Below are 16,872 nucleotides of genomic sequence, written 5' to 3'. Positions count from 1 at the left end.
AGTTCTGCATTAGTATGTGGGAGTGGTCTAAGTTGTGCGTCACGAGGATTCCAGTCGCCACTGATCATGTGCCAATCTGGACCCACAATTTGTCTAACTACTTTTTCTACTTTCTCTCCATTTAAATGGTAACTTAATCTCATACCCTGTAAGTCTTCTAAAAATTTTCTAAAATTCACTTTTGGGTGGGGAATACCTTCCGTGACTTTCCGGATGTCTTCCGGTGTCCACGGTCTATAAACCAAAAGAGTCGGATCTTGTCCTGCCTGAGGATTCGGTACTTCTATGAGCGGACATATCTCTTCTTCACTCATAGCCTGTGATGCTCTATTTAATTAATTTAATTCAATCTTCCTCCTCAAGTTGCGTGTTCAAGACCTAGTCTCGATAGGATCCCTGACAAATGGCTGTGCTTTCGCAGGGACAGCTAGGTATAGCAGAGGTGGATCAGCTCGTCCACTCGCTTCATATTCTGGTAACGGAAGTGGAGTGGGCGAAAGAGGGGCCGTTGCTATTACTAAGTTATTGTCTTCTTTGTCTAAGAACATTGTCTTTGAGTTTTTAATTCTCTGCTCCCTACGGTTTGCTTCCTCAAGCCACCTATGCGCCTGAGGGACTCCTAATTGTCTCTGCTTTATTAATTGACCTTTTGCGTCTATTTTCAACTGTTTTACAAGTTTCATAAGTGCAAGTTTTCTAAATTACCCTTGAATTTATACTTATCGGCCCATTTGGTGTAATATTTAACATTATCGGCACGCTGTAATTGCATATACTTCGCGTCTTCAGTTAGGGGCGTGTCCCGGGAACATTTTGTGCACTGATTTCCCATTGGTGTCTTAGCTAAGCTGTAAATTGTTATGTAACCCTTTCTACCACGTGGTACCACAAATCTATACCTTTTCACAGTTTATCTAGAATAACTGTCTACCTATTCTGTTTCCCTGATCTATGACAAAAAACAGTAACCCTTTTTTCTGTCCCTGATCTGCATACGCAAATTTATCTGACAAAAAACAGTTCTGTACTTAGTCCCTGATCTTAAAACAGAAATAAGGTCATTCTTCCTTACCTGACCCTCCGTGAGTTGATCCACCGGATCATTGACTCGTCCTCCAATCCCAGATCAGAAACAGTGGCTGGCCTCTTTTGAATGACAATTCAGTTGGAGGTCTTTCAAAACAGAAGAGCCGATTTGGCCTCTTCTCCGTACGGATGCATGCCACCAAGCCCAATTCTGACCTAGGCCTAGAGCGAGAGATACGTTTCCGGTCCGAAGGACCAATCTGTCAAAGGATAAATATACTTTAAAAATGATCAAAACACGGTAGGTTCAGGTTAAGGCACTTTAATCTTGCAGCAAGGAGACAAAAACGTGCTAATACAGAGTTTGTCTAACCAGAAACAGGAAATACATTCATTTTTATAGGTTTTCAAATTAATCCTGTCCTACCATGCTGACGTAACAGATTACCACCTTTTCATCATCATCTGCTGACCATCTTTCCCATGAATTTCCACTGATTTAAACAATTTTTATGTGAAACTTGCTGAGGAAAACAACATGGCCTTGGTTACTTTCAGTTAGATACTTGTTATGTTACATTCAAGATACTACAGCTAAATCAAGCACAATGCTAGCAGTTCATTTCTCTAATAATCCTTTGTCTACTTTATCTCTAAATTACTGCAGCTGCAGAGGTTCCCATCCCTTGGACAAGGCTGTTTGTCTAGAATCATTACATTTATAATATAAGGCATTGTTCATTCATTTACTTCTGACCTAACAGATAAACACCTGCATCTCAAGTACATTTCCACAAGGCATAAACAAGAATATTGCTGTGCTAGCAGTTACTAGGTCAGAGGGCAACTTGCAAGTTTCAGAAAGCATGCTGCAGTTTTCAAAAAGCATATTTTTCAGTCTCATATGAAACTCAATTTGTATAAAACACAGTGCATAAAAAATAGAATGAAAAGCATATTAAAAACACTTGATTATTAATTTGGCATTAAACATACACACATTAATACATATTTTCTAACAATGTCAAAAAGGAAAACTTTTTAAAAGCTATCTGGATCACCGAGATCTCTCTTACTGCGGCAAACTAGATCTGAGGTAATTCTAGCAGTGCATGGTGTATAAGGGGCTGGTCTTGAGCTACTGGCAAACCCTGAGCTTGCTATTGACCGTGTCGCAGCCAAGGATTGGCTCCAACCCATCAGTGAGAATAATCGGCGAGATTAACAACTTCACATCTAAAATTTCTAGATTCTACTCTAAATCCACATTATGGTAGTGTTCTGCTTTATGCTTGATGTTCACATACATGTTGATAAATGTATCCACAAATATCACCAGAATGTTTTTCTATGCCACTGGTATATGTGCTTAGACATTTATACTCTGAGCATTGTCATCAGATAATAAGATTGGAGTCTCACAACACCATTAGAATGACGCTATTCATAATATTACCAAATAGTACTACTAGAGTCTGAAAATGCTATTTTATTACTATATTTTATGTCCTTACCAGTACTATCATAAGTTTCAAATAGCATCATGATATTAATGTATGCATTATTTTATGCTGTCATCACTATTATTATATTCTACAACTGATATTAATGAGATTAAGTCACAACATTTAACTGTATGGTCTTCTCCAAATCCTTTCTGTTGATATTGTTTTCTGTCAGTTCTGCTATTTGTTCAGTTTTAAGTGTATGCACTCAGAATGACTAGAATTTGCTGTTTGATTTTATAACTGTTTTTTTTTCTATTTTCAGGCAGATATTTATTTGTCACTCTGTAATTTGCTGGTTCTCACTCATTGCTTTTATTTGGAAACATTTTCTCTATAAGACTACAATGAAGATGAATCTTCCCAGGTGGGTACTGACACTTAAAATGTATATCAATACAATTAATAACTTTTTATATCTATCTATCTATATATGTATATATATATATATATATATATATATATATATATATATATATATATATATATATATATATATATATATATATATATATATATAAAACTATATATATATATATATATATATATATATATATATATATATATATATATATATATATATATATATATATATATATATATATATATATATATATATATATATATATATATATATATATATATATATATCTGGAAACAGATGATCCTCTGTGGCAACCCCTAAGGGGAACAGCCAAAAGAAGATGATGATATGTACATTAAGTATTATCAAACTGTAGAAAAAACATCTTTTGTCTGGATTCTGAGAATGTTAATCTAAATATAGCTGTTAGAGATATTAGTTTATGTGACAGGAAGATTTGATTTTTACTCAGATGCTTTTGTGCTGACACAGTAAGGCAATATTACAAAAATGAACAAAATATGCTAAAAAGGTAAAATACTGCAGGTTTTACTTTAAAGCTCTTACCTTTAAGTGATGAGAGATACGACTTTCTCTATCAATTATGTACTTTCAGTCCCAAAACCTCATAGCTGACTCTTGCACATTTCTTATTGTACTGGTTCTAAAGCATTGTGTGCAAGATTTTTCATTCATCATATGAATACATAGATACTGTGTTGAATGATATAATATGTATGCCAGCACAAAGCAGCACTACAAAATTAAACTCCTGATATTGATCCCAAAACATAGAAAGCCACAAAATTGAACACAGATACTTACACCTATACAAGTAAAACTAATACAAAAAATATCCAAATGAAAGGCATCTTTGCAGGGGCAAGTCACCTGTACCCCATCTGTGTGCTTCACCCTTTACTCCTACATTATTTTAGAAATGCTGAATCTACATCTGACAATTGTGATGTAAGAACAAATACTTCAGTAGTCTAAACTACTATATTAGCAAATATTTCTAATATTGCCAAACAATACTCAATTTTCAGCATCATTTTAAAACTGGGGAGTTAACAGTCTTAATTTAATTCACATTATACAATAATCAGAAGCCATACAGAAAAATCCTGCTGTGTTATCAGTGACTTTTATTTATATCGCCCTTGATGGTACCAATCTATTAACATGTTAGGGCACTTTATTATAGAGACGGAGTAAACATTGGGTAAGAAATCTATCCCTGCTGCATGTAGAATCTATATATTACAGGAGATTCAATCCTTAACCATAGTGTTTGTGGAGTTGTTTGGATTGCAGAGATATAACACATCAATGATGGTTGGGACTTAATGGAATCCAATGCAAGCCATAGATATAATTGTTATAGTCTACAAGAGAGCAAAGGTAGAGATAAGGCTTCAAGACAGTTTTGGTAATCATGGACCATTAAATTATCATTATTTTTTGTTAGAGACTACTTGGGCTGTTCTAGCTATTTGACATGCCTGGCAAGTCCATGCTAGAGCGGGTGTTATACTATTTATCTCATCTGATTAGAGCATAGTACAGTAGATGATAGCTTATTTTGGCCTAGATGAGATAACGTTTTAATCATCTGCCATGCTAAATAAAAGAATTTCCTGACCACTGATGCTACATGGTGGTTTAAGGAGAGGAAGTTGTCAATCAAAGAGTTATGGTCCCTGACCAACATAGAAATTTGGATTATGGCACTATCTGTATTGTAAGCTGGAGACAATTGTTTTACCAAATGTGACAACACTTACATTTTCCACCATCTAAATCTAGCCGTTTCAGCACTGGTTGTGTGGATTAGTTCTTGCTATAGTGACACTGTAACAAAGGGTGACCAGAAGGTAGCACCCGACTTGTAGTTAATGGCAACTTTGTTAGTCATACTTCTGGTATTACAGCTTGGGTGTCAGAGAAGTATATGCCGATGACGACTGGTCTCAGTTTCCATCTCCGAGATACATAGCTATATACTTTCTTGCTTTATTAGGAAACACACACTACTGTAATTGCATGGCTTCTAGTTTTTTAGCCAATTTGCTATCCACTTTACCATGTGGCTGTTTACATTTAGTTCTCTTAGCTTATTTACATTACCAATATTTGAAGTGGTGTCAAATCCTCTAACTAGGTCCAGGTATGGCTTAAAGCAGTACTATGAGAGACATCACACCCCTTCACCCTACAAAGTCATGCACTCCTGTACAGTAAGATGAAACATTTACTCTGGTTCACTTCTCAGAGTTTGTATATCAGGTTAAGCAACTAATTGTACTAACTCACACTTTTTTCCACATTTATAAAACCTGACAAATTCATCTGTTCCCCAGATCAAACAATATACCTGCTCCAATTTCATGCCTTCATGAAAAGAGGGCACTGCATGCCTAATTTTTCTCAGGGATAGACCTTACACTGTAATGCCACTATGTAAGTGAGAATATACCTTTCCTTGCTGTAAATGACAGCTATTTTTATTTATATTAATTAAAATATGAGGACACCTGTAACTATTCATTAACCCTTATCTTGTGAGGCGATTTGTCTGTCAGTAAGTATTCTGTTTTAACTGACAGAAAACATTTTCAGCAATAAAAATCATTGCTTAAATAGTTTAGAACTATTTAACTGGAATGAAAATGGGTGCAAAAGTATATTGAAAGCTCTTGCATGTATACATTTCTGAGAGTTTATTCATGATGTGCACTGTAATGCTTGTGTACAGATCTGCCACTGTTTGGACAGAATGTAATAAATCGGTGAGCTACATTATAAAATACGTAACTTCTTTACTCAAGATCGAGCTAGCAGGGCTGTAGAAAGAGTACTGTATATATACAGTTGAAAAGCTGTAGAAGATTTGTACTTGTTTTTTAAGCAATTTGTAAGAAAGTAAATACGGTTTGTAACTGTGCTTGCAAATGTTTTCTTCAGGGAAGTACATCAGTTATAGATAAAATAAAATGTACAGTTGGTATGAAAAATGTATAAAAGAAAATGTAAGTATGTTGCTGTCTTTAGCTGTAAAGAACAAACTAAAAGATTCTGTGAGTATTTAATTGAAGGAACGGTAGCTATTCTGGAAATCTAATTGCATGTTCCAAATCTGTATTTTGGTTTACCTTTATTTTAAACCTTATTTACACCATACAGTATATTACATTCACTTATAATCCTCATACATGGGACTCGGTATCTCATAAGTGATTAGCTGTTTCATCCCCGTTTGCTATCGCTATTCTTCTCCCCTTGGTTTCCCTTTGGGATTTGAAATCTGTCATCCTAGATTTTCATGTTTGTAGTACTCTAAAACCTCTTTCCATTGCCTTTACATTTTCCTTCCTCTCCCTTCCTCATTCTAGTTAGTTTCTGTTATTTCTTCTCTATGTCCAGGACCTCGTGTGTAATTCATGGTCCCATACTAATTTTGTTCCCTTCCAGTTTTGAGCAATGATGGTTCTAACTAAGCAGCAGTCTAATAATGTTCATTTCTCTTTCTTTTAAAATACTTTCATCTGGCCAATTTAATTCTGTCCATATACAGAATTCCCAAATATGTTCTACTTCCATTTTAAATACGTTTCCCCAAATACTGTGTGCCTGCTTTCTGACTTCATGCACTCACCTGCAGTCCCAGAACATATGCATCATTCCTCGTCTTCTGTCTGACACCTCCAACATTTAATATCCTCCTTTCCACCTTCCTTTACCAGTCTTATGAGGGGGTTAGGTGCCATCTATGCAGTACTGTCAGGCTTTGATCTCCCATTCCTTGTACTTTTTGCAAGTGTCTCACCACCTGAATTGTCTTCTGCTGGTGTCCTCTAACTATCTTCCATTCTTCCTTACTTCTTCAATTCTTTCTCCTTCTCTTTACTTCAACTATATCCCTTCTTTTCATTACACTTCATAGACCTGTTTGGTCCTTTATACCCTTAACCTTTTCCATTTCCTTTGGGATGCCATACTCTCTCATTTTGCCCTCCCTTCCTGCCTGTTCCTGTTTTCTGCTACTCTTTCTGTATTTTTTACAGGCCTCCCTGAGTACCACATAGTTCTGCTATTGGGCCTCACATATTCTGTATTTGTGCATTAAGTCAGCAATTGTTTAACATCTTTCCCCACCATACTTTTCTATGCATACCAAATATTTCTCTTGATCTAGTCCACTTTTCTTCCAGATGTCTTCATTTTTCCCTATCTTTGTCCCTTGTTCTTCTGCTCCACATAGCGTTTGAGGTATCATGCATCACAGTTCTTTTAGTGCTGTTTAATTCGTCTCCTTTAATAAGCTTCTTCCCATCTCCCTCTCTCTTATTCACTTTTTATTAACTTCCTTCTCTTTGTTTTTTTCAGTGAAGTCATTGGGATATGCGGGAGTCCCTAGCTCCCTTTTTTCTTACTAATTCTTGTTTTTGTCTTGCTCACTCTTTTTCCTTTGCCTTTACTTTATTGACCCAGTCTTCTTCCTCTGTGTCTTTTTGCATTTCTTGTAACCTTTTTGTCCTAAAGGACCATTTGAATGTTGTGGAGTAAGTGGACAATTATTAAATGTATCATCATCTTTGCTGCATTAATTCTGCCAAGCAAAATGTAAGACTTGCCCTATTCCCCTGGGTAGTATCCCTTACCTTTTTTCATCATTCTCTGTGTTTTCCATTTTGTGTATTTCATCATGTTCTCAGCAGAGAGACCAGTACATGGGTAACTCTGCCTCTTTTATTACCATTCCAATTCCCTATTCCTAATATTTCTATCACTGTCTTTTTCTTGTTAGAACTGAGTTCTAGCACTTTCTTCAACTTCTTAAATGCATCTCTTATAGGTTCACATTCCATCAGCCACATCTCCTGACATTAACAAGCAGTCATCTGCATATAATACAAACTGAAATTTCATCCCCTCCTTTTCTTCAAACATTGCTAAATTGTATCTGAATTCCATTGTCAGTTCTTCAATCGCATGCATGAGTAGGCATGTCTGCTAGCCATATCTCCTGAGATACTCTTCCATTTATGACTATTTCAGTTTCTGGGTTTTGGTATATGGAATGTATCGAATGTATTAACCATTCACCAGCTCACCTTGGTGCAGTGCCTTCCATAGCAATTCCCAATTTACCATATCAAATAACTTCTTCAGCTCAAAGAACACAGTCCGACAGTCTCACCTTTCCTTTCCTGCCTCTGATCCTCCATGTCCATAAATTCCAGCAGGTCTCACCAGCCATTTTCCTGCCTTCCTTTTCCTGACAAAGCAACTTTGTCCTGTTTGTACCATTCTTGGCAAGACTCCATCCAGTCACTCTGCCTATAGCTTTGCCAAAATCTTAATATCTGTATAAATCAAAGAGATAAATATATACCCCCCCCCCTTTAGCTTTTGGGATTATACTGTCCCTGCTCATTTTCCAGACTCCTGAATTCTCTTGTGTTCCTCCTATAGGATTTTCTACATTCCCATCCCTCTGCATTTTCAGAACTGTAAGGTAATCCATCTGGCCCTCCAGCTTTCTTCTCCTTCATCTTTTGTATCTCTTCCCTTTTGTGATCTCTTGCCATCTTTGCATTTAGCTTGTGTCTTTGTTCATCTTCCAGTGCATATTCTTCAACATTAATTCTCCATTTCTTTTCTGAGACATGTGTCCATTCCTGTTGTTTGTAAATTATCTGAAGTATTTCTTGTATCTTTCCCTTATTATCTTGTCCTCATTTAAATATGTTCCATCTCCTTTCCTTATCCTCCATACCTGTCTCCCTCTCTCTCTCTCTCTCTACCTGCTTCTTCTTGTATTTTTCATAAGTTCATAGGTTCATAGCTAATTACTAGACTATTTATCTGTGAGTATCTTAGGAAACATAACCTTACATTCCTATTGTAGATTTAGCCCTTATATCTTGTGTGCAGATAAGCCAGAGAAGGGCAGCTTAAGGATATGTTGGGACAATTACATTTTGCAGCTATCCATGAGGGACAAAAGTGTTAAACCAAGGGTGAGTTTGCGGTTACTCATCCATCCAAGTTATATTTTAAAAGAAAAATAGAAGAACATTAGGTTTATGTGAAGGTGAAGGTAGCCCTGTAGAAGAGGAATAGTCTGTGATACATATCTATCCCTCCTGCATGTTCTATTTATGTTGCAGAAGAGTATGAGATCCCCTGAGCATGTATTTATGTCACCATTTGAGTTGAAAATCTGTAATAGGACTAACAGGTTAGGGTCTGTTGATGGTCTATTCATAAGGCAGAAGATGCCTCTTAGTAGCATGGATGATACCAGAACAGGGGCAAGGCCTGCGATGGTCCAAATAGTCCTTACAGTTTAGGCCCTTCAGTTTCCAAGTGAGGAATCATTGTGATAAGTGTTTAGACAAGCACATATTAAAAGGGGGAATGATACTCAAATACCAGCCTAATGACCGCTGAGTACAGTGAAATGATTTTATCTTGGACCTGGATTCCATATATTTAGATATAAGCTATGCAATAAAAAAATACATCCTTACAATAGTGGATACATAGTGATCAAAGGAGAGTTAATTGTCAACATAAGTTCCTAGATCTCTGACTATGGGATCAATTTTAAGGGTGTGTTTTCTATGTAATATTTGTAAAGACAGCCATGCATGCAGAAGGACACGATTATGCATTTCTTGGCATTTAGATTTAGTCTGTGATTTATCACCAGCTATTGGGTTGGGATAGGCCCTCTTACAGGATTATGGTGTCATCTGTGGAGTTTAGGATGGCATAAAGTTTACAATCATCTGTAAACTTGGTCAACTACAAATCCTTAATTAACTTCAGACTCTGAGAAGTAAATGCCAAAGAGGAGTGGCCCAAGGATTGATCCCTGCACTGCATTGCTAGTGACAGGTCTTCTGGGGGAGGTAAAGCTGCCCACATTTACTTCCAGGGTAAAGATTGTGAGATAAATTGCTGTTCAATGTGTTACAATGGGATTTACATTTAGTTCACCGAGTTTTTCTATGATACCATAGGGTGGGATAATGCTGAACGCCTTTGTGATGTCTTGATATGCAGTGTGTGCTGATATGCCCTCACTCACTGCAATAGTAACTTTTTCAGGATAATTAGGCAGGGTCTGCCCTTGTTGAATCCAAATTAGCTTGGGTTGACAGTCTGTATCCTTATCTATTAATTCCAAATTTAACTTTTCCATAGCCTTATACATGATAAAGAGCAGGCATGTTCATCTGTAATTAACTGGGTCCATCAGAGACCCATTGTTCTGCAAAAGGAATGACTGTTGATGATTAAGCCTGTTTTGAGGCTGAGAATGAACAGCCACAAATGGATTCTGACAAGTCATGATTCAGGTTTCTCAGTGTGGAGTCTAGTATGGTGTCTGGCCAAAGAAGTATTTTTCTTTGCCTTAGATAACACTTTGAGTATTTGTTTTTGTTGTTTTGGGGAGATTTGTCGGGGGAGTGGGGTGTAGATGCAGGTAGGTAGTCTGAAAATATTGGAGGGAAGAGTTCTAATTCCAAAATATACATCAGGGACATAGTTAAAAAATCTATGTCTATGCAACTCATGCTAAAATATGCAGGATTATCCTTTTATATAGATTTGTAAGAGTTATGATTATACACCATTTGTAGAAGTCTTCTGAAAAACTCACCTGCTATACTGATTTTTCCTAATAAACTAGAACTCTCAAGCATGATGTTTATGTCATTTTAAATACATTTACATGAGGCACTGGAATGAGATAGAATGGATATTTTGAAAGGAATAATGAACTAACAGGGCATGTTCTACATGGCAAGGAATAACTGCATTGAATTAGACTATAAACAAACTTTAAAAATTAGCAACATTTTCTATGTGCATTCTAACTTATACTTTTAGAATGATCAGTTTAATAGTGTTCAGGATTCTTAAAGAAATAAATCCATGCCTACTAAAATTTTTATGGCTCCCCAAAAGAAATAGAATAGCCCTAACACATCACATTAGACCATGGAAACAAGGACTGAACTTTCCAGATATTGAATCATATAATAAAAACATCCATACTCAAAAATGTTATAGACTAGATAAACCCTAATTATTCTGCTAACTGGAAAGAATTATTAATGGTTATATCAATAAACAAGTTCAATTTACTAAAAAATAATTCTCAGTATTAGACAAAACTAATAAACCTTGGTGCATATTAAGTATTTGTATGCAATATAATATTACAAATCCAACTAAAACATACTTGATTAATCATTATATTAATTCCTTTAGAAAACTTATTAATGCAAATATGGATTTAAAACTTTGGATTGACCTTTTAACCCAATTCATCATAACTAAGAACTATCCTCATAAAATAGATAGAGAAACAATTACTTCTTGGGAACAAAATGGATTTATATGTTGATTTCAATGTATTAAAAACCTAAACGTTTTAGACTTACAAATGATAAAAAACTATTTATAACTTTCCATCACAGGACTGGTTAACTCTACAAAGTATTCTTATGTAGTCTCAAGACCTATGCAGAATAATCAACAATTATTCCTTTAAAGATATACCAAATCTTATAAATTGCTTATATGGATTTATATATAATAACTATAATAAGGGAAATAGTATTTCATATTTATACACAGAACTAATAAGCTATAAAACAACACCTAAATCATCATATTGGCAGTTTATAACAAAAGGTCAGTCATTACAGTTAACAGAAGAAATTAAATCAAATATTTTATTATTAGTAAACCACACATCTATTATATACAATACTGGAAAATATTTAATTGGAAATACTTATGTAGAGCATTTTTAACCCCAGATGAAATTAACAAAATCAGCTCCATGGCAAATGCAATATGTTGGAGATGTGAGCAGGTACATAAAGCAGACTGGAATCACATTTTTATGACTGTAGTAAAATGAAATCATATTGGAATGGAATTAACTTCTTTTTACAAGCTTTGTTCAATGAATATTTCAACTTATCTAAAGCTTTGATTCTTTTAAATGTGAATGAAGGTCCTCACGTGAATAAAACAAATATGTATTTGTTAAGGACAATACTTGCAATTTCAAGAAAATGTATAATCAGAAGATGAACACATCGCCAACTTTGAAAGACTTTTACACTCTACTGAGGACTTCAGCATTGATGGAAATCAAAATCGAAGAACTAAGGATTTATCCTAGGTCATTGGTTAATAATCCAGGGAAGAAAGTTATATCTTTATTAGACACTTTGCAATAATTAACAGAGATACTCTTATAACTGAACTGTTAATTCTACACTGTACTTGTATACAGTGAATACAGCTGAAAGGTCATGCTGATCATATCCAAAGTCTGAAACCAAAACGTAAAGTGAAATATAAAAGCTGCCATTTTACACTACAATTATTTGCAATGGTTATTTAAATAATGTTTATTTCAAAAACACTCAAGAATTAAAGGGGTTTTGCTTATTAAGCATTTTCAATATGGATAAATGAAACATAGCAATTGATATAACTTGAATCAGTAGAGTGCTGAGGGGAATAATAATATTATTTTATTTTACTTTGAAAATAAGTTGCTCTAGCTTATAGAATTTTAGAGATTTCTAGTACTGCAAAAGCAGCTTTTCTGTAAGGTCAGTTCTGTAGTCTTCTTCCTAAGCAAATTCAAACAGCTGGGAACTATTCTGAAACAGATTCCAAATTATGTCAAGCAGAGTTAGACAAATGGATGGGGAGCAGGTACATCCATCCCTTGTTTCACACCTGTGTCTTCAATGGACACAGACAGCCTGTAAATGCTTCATCTCCCAAGCCCTTGCTTACACTTATCAAGGGTAAGAGAACTTGTCAGAGATTTGGGATGCATGACTAGGCTTTAAAAGGGCCTTGTGGCTGTTAGCCTAGTACACACCTATGAACCCATGCTCCTAAGTCACTAAACATAAACACCAACACTTCAAATGGAAAACACTTCAGAACAAAGAAAAAAATCATACATGACAAAGTTCCAGAGGTCACAGTAATGTATAAATCCCTTTATTCCTTATAAGGAACAAGCAGTGAGCAAATATTAAAAGACATCTTATCAGCCACAGCAATAAAAGACATTCACTTGCCTTGACTATCACTGTGTGTTCATTGTTTATTATATGAAAAATAAAGACATTTTAAGTACAAGCTATTACTTGCAGTATGCATTATAATTGCTTTTGAAAACCCCATGTTGGCAAAAATCAGTCAGTAATGCAACATGCATCAACAACTGAATGGACAATGCTGTACAATTAATAATGAATGGAATGACATTTTTAACTAAATCCCCCACATTACTTTGATTACTTTAAGTTGTTTTTTGGTGAAAACAATTTTTAAATAGTTTTTATAAGGTTTTGTGTATTTATACATTTTATATATTTTATATATTGTGCATTTAATGTATTACAGCTATGATTTTGTATTTCATATGGATTTTATAAAATGTTTTTTCTGCATGAATTTTTTCTGGCACAGGGACTACTAATAAGATTTAGTTGATTGATTAATTAATTTGTATTCAATTAAGTCATTAAACCAACTGTGGTGGGTTTAAATAGAGCTAACTCATTTGGTTTGGTATTATCTGATGAAGTCCTGTGTGGCAGGGACAAAAACGTGGTGATTTAGTTAAGCATTTATACCTTTTCTGCATTTGTGTATTTGCAATAAATTGGGTTACTTGCACAACATGGAGTGATTTTTGTACACTAGTTCTCCAGGTACCTTGGTTTGCTTACTTGGAAGTTTGGTACTGTTCAAGACATCTTTTTCTTCCTTGTGTTGTTTTGACAGTAGGAATTTGTTACAAGGTCTCTCTTATTGACACACACAAACACACACACACACACACACACACACACACACACACACACACACACACACACACACACACACGATGAAGGATTGCAATCAGATACACATACTCACTGACTGCTATGTAACAGTTTCTCCAATAACTAAACAAGAAAAATTGCTCTAAAACCTAACTACAATATTGACCTACAGATGTGACTTACGGGAAAATAATGAAACTTCAAGTGATGCAGAGGTCGTCCATCACTGTGTCAAACCTCACAACACCTCTGGCTGATCTGGTTCACTACAATGCTTGCCCTATTGGGTATTCTTACTTATATATTTGCTGTCCTGCACTTTTATTAAATTTAGGAGCCTGGTAAAGAGCCATGATTATTCAAGAGTCTGTAAGTTGCATATACTGCCCTTGATAAAGCACTGTTGACTAAACCTAGGTATTAATATTAAGATACCATGCAGTGTATCCTCTTCTAGACTGGAATGTTAGTGTACTGTTAACCTACACTTGTAATTTAAAGACAGGCTAGACATATGATCTCATATTCCTATTGCCTGTCTAACTTTCCCTTTTCATACACACACAAATGCATGCAAATGACTCATAGAGAAGGACTGCAGTGCAGTCAATCTTTTCCATTGCTGCAGCTATCACCCTACCCCCTATCCCATTTTAGCTACCTCCTTTTCACCACCTCTCTCAAGCCCTGTGCAATATGCTTGCCATTTATATTATGTTGTCCAACCCAGCAGAAAGCTCCATTTTGCTTATTTCCTTTGTATAAAATAATGATTCCATAAGATGTAATTTATATCCTTTTTCTCATTTCGCTACTCTCTTCCTTCTTAACTTCATTTTTAGCTTTATTCCTTTCAAAATGGCAGCATGAAATTTTTGTACATACTAGGTGAGCCTGAAAATGGTCCACTGAGATCAGTACACTGCCCTAATTAAGAAATATTTAATTTGCCATGCCTCAAGATTCTCTTTTGTCCAAAGAATGCACATACAGCCCCACACATTTGCACTCACATATTCTTCTTTTCATATTTCTCATCTTCCCATTTGCCTTCCTTGGAACTGCTTTAAACAGTATTCTAGTTTTACCCTTCATGGGTTCCAGAACTGTGTAATGTGAAGAAATTAGACACTATAGCAATAACCCACGCCTGGGTGTGGGTAATGCTAAATTTACCCACGGTTGGCGTGGTTTGGTCCCGAGGGCGAAGCTTATTGCTTATTTTAAAGCTGTCTCGCTATGTTAAACCCATTTAACATAGCGAGACAGTGTTTTAAAAAAAACGAGTTATACTAATGGAAAAAAGTCCGGGCGACCGGACCTTTTTCCATTAGTATAACTCGATTTACAACGGCCAATCAGCGTGCACGTTTTGGGGGGGGGTCATGGTATAATATTTCTGTTAGCATGTCTGGATGACTGTTTGTACATAATTTCAGATTGATGTGTATTGTATGCCAGCATGACTAGCTATGATATTGTAAATAAGTTCTTACATGTTGATTTATGATCTGTTTGAACAGAATGTTTTAAAGACTTGAACAGTATCCTTTTACATTTCTAACTGTGTATGTGTGTGAACAGAGATTCTAATGGCAAACTCAGATTCAGCTGATCAGCAGATGATGTCATTGGAATGCTGATCATTGATATGTGTTACTGTCAGAAGCTGAAAGACTGGAAGGAACTTTTAGAAAACAACTGTTAGTTGAATTTAAAAATATAAAATGAAAATCAGAACTTGACAGTTGACAATTAGTCTAGTCTATAAAAGAACCTGCTGTAGTCAGTTACAGATGTCAGTTTATCACAGATGAACTGTGAAGTGGATACTCCAAAAAACGACTCAAGAACTGTAAGTCTGCCCTTGCTCTGTTGTAGTAATTTAGTTTAGATCAGAGACAGTCTTCTTTAGTTAGTTAAGAAATTATAACTAATCAGCTAGATCAGTTAGAGTTTTTTGAATGTTGGATCTGTATCCTACATTATTATTTTATTTTTCCTGGTCATTGAGTTCTGTTTGTTTATTGGGAATTACTGTTTGAGGTTCTCCCTTTCGATTCTCGGCTGGAGTGCGAGGAGTGCCTTCTGTGTGGAGTCTGCATGTCCTCCCTGCGGTTGTTTGGGCGTTTGAAAGACATGCATAAATGGGCGTGCCTTCGTTGAAGGTTGAACTTCGAGCTGGCACCTTCGCGTTTGTCAAAATCTACTGCCAATCATTAGCAGACCGGAGTTCCGCTGTGGCGACCCCTAACTGGGAAAAGCCGAAAGACAACAACAACTGCTTTATATTTTTAATCATTTTTCCTCAATATTAAATATTTTTATTAACTTACATTGTGGCTGGACAATCAGTAAATATCTTTCTTTAGTGCTTTCAGAGTGCTTATATTTGCTTTAATAATTCCCAGGGGTGTTCCGAAAGCTGGGCTGCTTAGGTCATTTGCTAGGGTCTATATTAGAACATCGAAGTTTCAAAATTTCAAATGTTCTAATATCGACCCCTATTCAGAGAAAGCTGAAAACATCAAACATACAGAACAGAGAATTTTTTCCTAGGGAAAAAATTCACTGTTCCAAAACACATAGACACAACACAAGCACACCAAACAAACAGCAATCCACACACATACACTTAAATTATTAAACCTAACCTACACTAAACTATACACACACCACTAACTATCCACTTACCTTAACCCAAACCCTAACCCTAAGGTCCATCACTATCGCACACTCACCTCACCCGTGCCCTAACCCTAACTCACCTACCCCACACTAACCCTCATGTCCACACAATCACACACTTACCTGATCTGCACCCTAACCCTAACTCACCTAACCTGCCCTAACCCTCACGTCCACACAATCGCACACATATCTAACCCGCGCCCTAACCCTAACTAACCTAACCCGCACTCAGTCGCACACTTACCTGAACCCGACCCTTAACTTTCCACAACAGCGCTGAAAATACAGAAGCAACAGAAACGGACAACCAAATTCTTTCCCTAGGAAAAAAATTGGTTTTCTGTTGCTTCGATATTTTCAGCTTTCACTGAATAGGGGTCGATATTAGAACATT

This window comes from Protopterus annectens, chromosome 4.part0 (genome assembly GCF_019279795.1).
Source record: "Protopterus annectens isolate FY-2018-M chromosome 4.part0, PAN1.0, whole genome shotgun sequence".
NCBI lineage: Eukaryota > Metazoa > Chordata > Ceratodontiformes > Protopteridae > Protopterus > Protopterus annectens.
The sequence above is the reverse complement of the archived record's forward strand: the minus strand, read 5'-3'. Positions refer to the sequence as shown.